Source organism: Sinocyclocheilus rhinocerous, unplaced genomic scaffold, assembly GCF_001515625.1.
Source record: "Sinocyclocheilus rhinocerous isolate Xijiao unplaced genomic scaffold, SAMN03320098_v1.1 scaffold421, whole genome shotgun sequence".
NCBI classification, from domain to species: Eukaryota; Metazoa; Chordata; class Actinopteri; order Cypriniformes; family Cyprinidae; genus Sinocyclocheilus; species Sinocyclocheilus rhinocerous.
Genome location: NW_015656177.1, coordinates 658,414 through 665,668, shown reverse-complemented (window position 1 = coordinate 665,668; position 7,255 = coordinate 658,414). Strand labels below are relative to the sequence as shown.

Genomic DNA, 7,255 nt, shown 5'->3' with positions numbered 1-7,255 from the left:
CAGATCAGCATTTATTTGAAATAGAAACAATTGTAACATTCTGAATGTCTTTATTGTCACTTTTGATCATTTTAATGCATCCATTATGAATGAATGAACACCAAACATTTTACATATATTTGAATATTATACCACTCTACTTACTTTTAATCTGTTTTCTGATCCTGTGTTTATGTCTTTATTAGCTCTTGCCCTATCTCATCTTTCTCCTTTTCATTTTTCTCATTCCCTCCTACACTGAAAAAATGGCAATGGGGGGATTGTTGAATTTGCAAAAACATGCAAGTCTCAGTTCAGCTGGCTCTAATGTTAGACTTAACCCTGTCCAGGTGTGCCACCTGTTTTCTAACCTGTGGGGTGAGTTTAAGTACCAGCTGCTCCAACAGACTGTTCTCACAGTTCTGAAAGATGGTGACTTTAGAGAGAGTGGGCAGATGCACGCTCACGGCAATTGCTGTCTGAAGTGTGATTGGAAGATGTTGAAGAAGCTCATTCTCCCGTGTGATCTTTCTGTTCCAGACATATGAGAAGATTTGGGTGGAAACGAACATTTAAATGATGAAGCATTTAAATAATTAATGAGAGAGAAACAGCTTTAAGGCATTTAATCTCATGTTACTAAGAATAGTTAGTTCTGAGAAAAGCTAGCATTGTTTTTTCAGTTGCCACATGGTGTCATATTTTGTTCTCATTTGCAATTTAGCAAACTTTTACATTTACACTACTGTTCAAAAGGTCCGGGTCGATAATTTATGTTTTTGAAAGAAGTCTTATGCTTACACATTTATTTGATCAAAAAAATATATATAATGTAATTTTATACCTGTGATGGCAAAGCTGATTTTTCAGCAGCCATTACTCCAGTGTCAAATGATCCTTCAAGAAATCATTCCAATATGCTGATGTGGTGCAACATTTTGTTATTATCATCAATGTTAAAAACAGCTGCCTAATATCTTTACTGTCACTTTTGCTCAATTTAATTCATTCTTGCTAAATAATAGTAATTTCTTAAAAATATCTTACTGCTTACTGATCTCCAATTTTTGAAGGGTAGTGTAGATTAAATATATGCTGTACATTTAAATTCTGCTGTTTGGGCTCACACACTATAACATGGGGGTGTCAAACTCAGTTCCTGTTGGGCCACAGCCCTGCAGATTTTAGTTCCAGCCCTGCTCCAACACTCACACCATAGCTGTGTCCCAATGTGAAGTGCACGGACTCCAAAGTGCGCATTTGAAGTGCGATTGCGTCACAGCGTCACGATGTAAGTTGTCCCAATTCAGGATGCACCCTCCGAAGACCACATTCCAAGGCCGATTGCATCACCGCGGCGCGACGGAGGCTGACATATTTCGAAAGCGACTTAAAATGCACCCTCCATTTCCCAGGAAAATGAAGTGTACATCTGATGGACACTTCGCACCCTACCATATCCCAGAATCACTTGCGCGCAGTTGACGATGGAATTTATATTCAAAGAACATGGAGGATGACAGTTCTGTTAATTTGGTTTTTTCACTTACGACATGTCATTCCATAAGGAATATTATTTGATTAATTTATTACTTTTGCTGGCAAAGTTTAGTATACATAAATGCAAGTACGGCGATTATAAACCATTGTTTCTCATTTTGAAATCAGAAGTTAAGCAATACCTAAAATCTATGTATCTATTTACAATCTGATAAACAAGAAAGCTGTTAAGTGTATTAATGTATGTAAACATTTCCATGTTTTTATGTAATTTTGTATCTGTTTTTCTTTGTGTTCACCCCCTAGCTACTGTAACATGTTGAATTTGAGTGATTCAATAAAAAAAAATAAAAAAAATAAAAAAAAGGATGACAGTTCTGTGCGGGAATTCACATTGAAATGTAAGTATTGTGTTTTCATTTACTCAAGTACCTAGCGAAACAAGTGTTAAAAGCCAGGTTTAAAAAAAATAAACTAAGCCCACAAACAATAAGACAACCACTATATAAGGCAATAGTCTTTCTTTTTGTTGTTTTTGTAGTGCTGTCATGTCTACAAATGTTTTAACCAAACTTTAGCACTTCAGTATTTTGTATGCATGTCCTGCCGTGTCATATTTTCTAATGCTAAGATTGCAAACCTGTTGCTTAACAAATACATACTTTATTAGCCAAGAGAAAACAGTGGAAAAAATGGGTACATTACGATTTTTAAATATATTTTTTTAAATGTCACATTGTCAATGAAACAACCTAATTTCTGTAGTTTAATTTTGTGATGTAAGTTAAAAATTAAATGAATAAGTTGTATACATTATTCAGTTTTGTAGTGTAATTTATTTGTAAATGAGCCTGAGTACTTTCTGTACATTTTGTATTTTTGTTTTGCATATTCACATGTGTAAATAAAAGAGAAGTAAATATGTACATTGTTAATTTTTTTTAATGCATTTTTTCACAAAACATTCTTCTATACATTTTTTTTGTCTTGTAAATACATTTTTTTTACACATTAAAACAAATTGTTCTATACATTACTGAAAGTACTTTTTACAACTGTTTACAACATAGCTTAGGTTTAACATCAGAAAAAAAACCCCCATCAATTTTGATCCCAGCCCTGCCTCACTACCAATACCATATTGGGGAAAAGCTACTAGTCATATTTAAAATTAAAGGGATAATTCACTCAAAAATGAAAATTCATTGATCTTTAGCATTTCTTACCTTTGATATTCAGGATACTGATTTCCACAAAGAAGTTTCCTTCTCCCAGAACAAGAATTCGTCAGGATGGTTTTGCATTAATATTACTGCTGCACTAATGTGTATGTTGCATTTTACTTCTGAATATGTTCAAGGTTATTAAATTTAAAGTTGCCTACTAAATATACTGTTGGGTAGTTTAATCTACAACAATGTATCATGTTGTAAAAGACAGTCCACTTCTGATTATTTTGAAAATGAAAGTATCAACATTTGGTCGGAATATTAACACATTTTTGCTAACTAAATCAGAGGCTGCATCTGAAGGACTCGGACCTGTCAAACAGAGCACTGTTCAGCTGTGACTGCTGCCGCTGAACATTGAGCTGTGCAATGCTCTATTTTTTTTATTCACAGTTTTATTTTTGCTAACCTGTCTACATATGATCACCATGGTCAAGACAATAAACTATATAAAATCGCACCTTTGTAAGATATTAGTCAGCATTTGAACTGCTATGTGTGTGTGTGTGTGTGTGTGTATGTGTATTTTGTAGTTTTTCATATGTATCATTACATTTTTCAAGTAAGCTCCAAGCCAATTCCTGCATTTAAAGTTGTAATCCGACAAAGGACGCAGCAAACCAGTGTAATTTACCTGGGGTGCTTCTCAATATCCCTCCTCGTTTCCTCGCTCCTCTGTCCTCCATCCTATGACCCGGAAACCGATCGAGCTCAGCCATCTTGTAGGACATCTCAATTCTCTAAATTGCACCGCGAGGAGGCGAGGATCGAGGAGTGAGGAGGCTTCCTGAGGAGCTATGAGCGAGGATACACAGGTGTATCCTTTGCGGAAGTGTTTTTCATCTAAAAACCTGGCGCACGTATACATTCTCCTCCCCCTTCACATCTGTTGTAATAATTTTCATTTATATTTTACCTTTGCAGTTTAAATAAACCATACATGTCATATATTTCAAACAGGGCATCTTGCTTTATTAATATTTATTATGAATGTCTTAAATAACAAACTTTAACAACATAAGCAATTTAGCGCAACTGATGATGCTTTGAAGTGATGCTAAAAACGGAGCGAGGGTATAGGCTATCATTTCACTTGATTCAACTCCTCCGTCCTTGTGTCTTTTCCTTGCGTCCTTCCCTCGCATCCTGAAGGGGTGGAGCTAAGATGTGAGAAAAGGAAGCAAGGAAAGGAAACGAGGATGCACAAATAAGAATTGAGAAGCACCCCTGGCCTAGGTCTTGGCTAAGCCTGTCTCCTCCATTATGATGTAAAACCTTCGAAGGTTTTCGTGGCCTTCGAAAGACCGTGCCCTTCGAAGTGTGTGCACTTAACTTAGGGACACAGCACATGTAGTTTTCAAATAAGCCTGAAGGACTTGATTAGCTGGATCAGGTGAAGTATGGAAATCAGGGAAACTCCCTTATTCGTGGAAACAAGGCATTATAGTACCTATTGCGGAAAGGAAACGAGGATGCACAAATAAGAATTGAGAAGCACCCCTGGCCTAGGTCTTGGCTAAGCCTGTCTCCTCCATTATGATGTAAAACCTTCGAAGGTTTTCGTGGCCTTCGAAAGACCGTGCCCTTCGAAGTGTGTGCACTTAACTTAGGGACACAGCACATGTAGTTTTCAAATAAGCCTGAAGGACTTGATTAGCTGGATCAGGTGAAGTATGGAAATCAGGGAAACTCCCTTATTCGTGGAAACAAGGCATTATAGTACCTATTGCAAAACCTGGGAAAGACCAATCTATTCCGATGAACTATAGACCTATTGCTTTAACTCAAACATGTGGGAGGTTATATAACTGGATTGTGGATTTCTTGCAAGAGCGAATAATACAAGTGAGAGTAGGTACTGAATACTCTAATATTTATCAAATAGACAATGGAACCCCTCAAGGAAGTGTTTGTAGCCCCATACTTTTTAATATAATGATAAATGATATTTTTGGGGAAATTGAATTAGGAATAGGAAAAGCACTATATGCGGATGACGGAGCTTTGTGGAAAAAAGGGAAGAACCTGCAGTATGTAGGGCAAAAAATGCAGGAGGCTATAGATGTTGTTGAAAATTGGGCTAATCAATGGGGTTTTCGTCTTTCAGTTGAAAAAACCCAGGTAATATGTTTTTCAAAGAAGAAGAAAACTCCTGAAGTTAAATTAAAGTTGTATAAACAAACATTAGAGCAAGTATCACTAATAAGGTATCTGGGAGTATGGATGGATTCCAAATTAACATTTGGGTCACATATTCAGAAGTTAGTTGATAAATGTAAGAAAGGAGTCAATGTGCTGAGGTGCTTGGCAGGAGTAGATTGGGGAGCTACTAGACGTTCTCTTAAAAGGGTATACAGTGCATTAATTAGGTCAGCAATTGATTATTGTAGAATAGTATATGGCTCAGCATCAACCTCTTTATTAACTAGGATAGAGGTGATTCAAAATGAAGAAGAAAACTCCTGAAGTTAAATTAAAGTTGTATAAACAAACATTAGAGCAAGTATCACTAATAAGGTATCTGGCAGTATGGATGGATTCCAAATTAACATTTGGGCCACATATTCAGAAGTTAGTTGATAAATGTAAGAAAGGAATCAATGTGCCGAGGTGCTTGGCAGTGGAGTAGATTAGGGGGCTACTAGACATTCTCTTTAAAGGGTATACAGTGCATTAATAAGGTCAGCAATTGATTATTGTAGAATAGTATATGGCTCAGCATCAACATCATTATTAACTAAGATAGAGGTGATTCAAAACCAAGCCCTTAGAATATGTTGTGGAGCGTTTAGATGCTCTCCTGTGACAGCTTTGCAGGTAGAAATGGGTGAAACACCACTAGACATTCGTGAAATTCAGCTTAAAATGGTATATTGGACTGGTATTAAAGGTCATTTTACCAATCATCCAGTAAAAAAAATATTGGAGAGCTGCTGGGAATATGAGCAGACATATATGAATAGTTTTGGCTGGACAGTAGGCAAGCAGGCTCAACAAATAGATATCAGTAATATCGATATTAGCCCCACGGTGGCTCTGCCAGTATATCCACCTTGGTTTTTTTCTATGCCAACAGTTGATTTGCAAATATTTAATTTAATAAACGAAAACAAGAAATATGTTCCAAAAGAGACAATAGTACAGCAGCATTTAGATAGTTATTACTTTCAATTTTTACAAATTTATACAGATGGTTCTAAAGACCCAGAAACTGGGCGTACAAGTGCTGCCATGTATATTCCTCACATTAAATATAAATCTGCAAAAAGAACTTCTAATAATATATCAGTATATGCAGCAGAGATGATCGCTATTCAGATAGCTTTACAGTGGGTGGAAGAAATCAGCCAACAACAGTGCTAATCTGTGCAGATTCATATTCTGCACTCACAAGTATATTGAGTGGAAAATCAGAATCTAGACAAGATATTTTATTAGAAGTACTGCAAAGTTTGTACCGAATACGGCAACTGAGAATTCTAGCAGAATTTGTATGGGTGCCTGCTCATGTTGGAGTGGAAGGAAATGAGGAGGTAGACAAGATAGTGAAACAGGCTCTTAAGCACACAAATATTGACATACATATACCCTTGAGTAAATCAGAAATTAAAGGTTTAATTAAAGTAGCTGTCAGAAAGATATGGCAACAGAGATGGGATAAAGGTAACAAAGGGCGTCATTTGTAATATAAATCTCTTATTAATTTTCTGAAAAGAACAAATGTATATAATAAAATATAGGCAGATGGAATTTCTTTTTTTCTTTTTTTTTTTTGGAATTAGCATTTCTAGATTATGCCTTTATTGTTTTTATATATAGTACTGAAACCATATTTACAGTACAGTACAGACCCACTTGTTGATGTGGAGATGCTGGTACCAGTCGTTGACGCGTTTCTGCAGTTCGACGAGATGGTGAAGGGTTACCTGCGCTGCACAGCCGGTGTTCTGACAAATAATGCTACCTATCAGATTATGCTACTAACACTGTATTTATCCTACTGTAAGGGTAGGTTTAGGGTTGGGGTAGGTGTACATGCAGCGCAGCGCGTAACCCTTCACCATCTCGTGATTGGGAAAAAACACGCTGTCACGATCACGCAAGCTTGATATCACGTCCCCCATGCTCCCCACGACGGAAGCAAACACCAGCACGGCGATCAACATGTCTGCGACCAAAACCAGATACTCTTCTTCGAGTTCGGGCGGGGGAGTGTCACCCACTGTGGTGAGGAAGTACTGACGTCTCGTGAAAGCAAAGTCCGGGTCGGAGATGTTGGGATAGACCCAGGGATCTGCACCAAAGCCTATGTAATTAGACGGAGAGAAGTAGACGTAGGCGTTCCAGTGGATGACAACGAAAATATACAGCATGAGTTTGGCGACGCGGAAGGTGTTCGGATACGATGTGCGCGTTTCCATGCGGTCCAAGGCCTCGATGTCCCACTTGAAGCGAGAGGAGCGCAGGTAACGCGTTTTCAAAAGGGACAAGTCTCGCAACAGGATACCCTGCTCCAGAAAACCTGTAAAAGAGGAAAGCCTTTTTTT

At 37.4% G+C, this 7,255-nt stretch overlaps 1 pseudogene; it reads right to left on the bottom strand.

Annotated features, from left to right (window-relative positions):
- Positions 1 to 293: 293 nt before the first annotated feature.
- Positions 294 to 7,255, bottom strand: LOC107719822 (cyclic nucleotide-gated cation channel alpha-4 pseudogene; annotated as a pseudogene).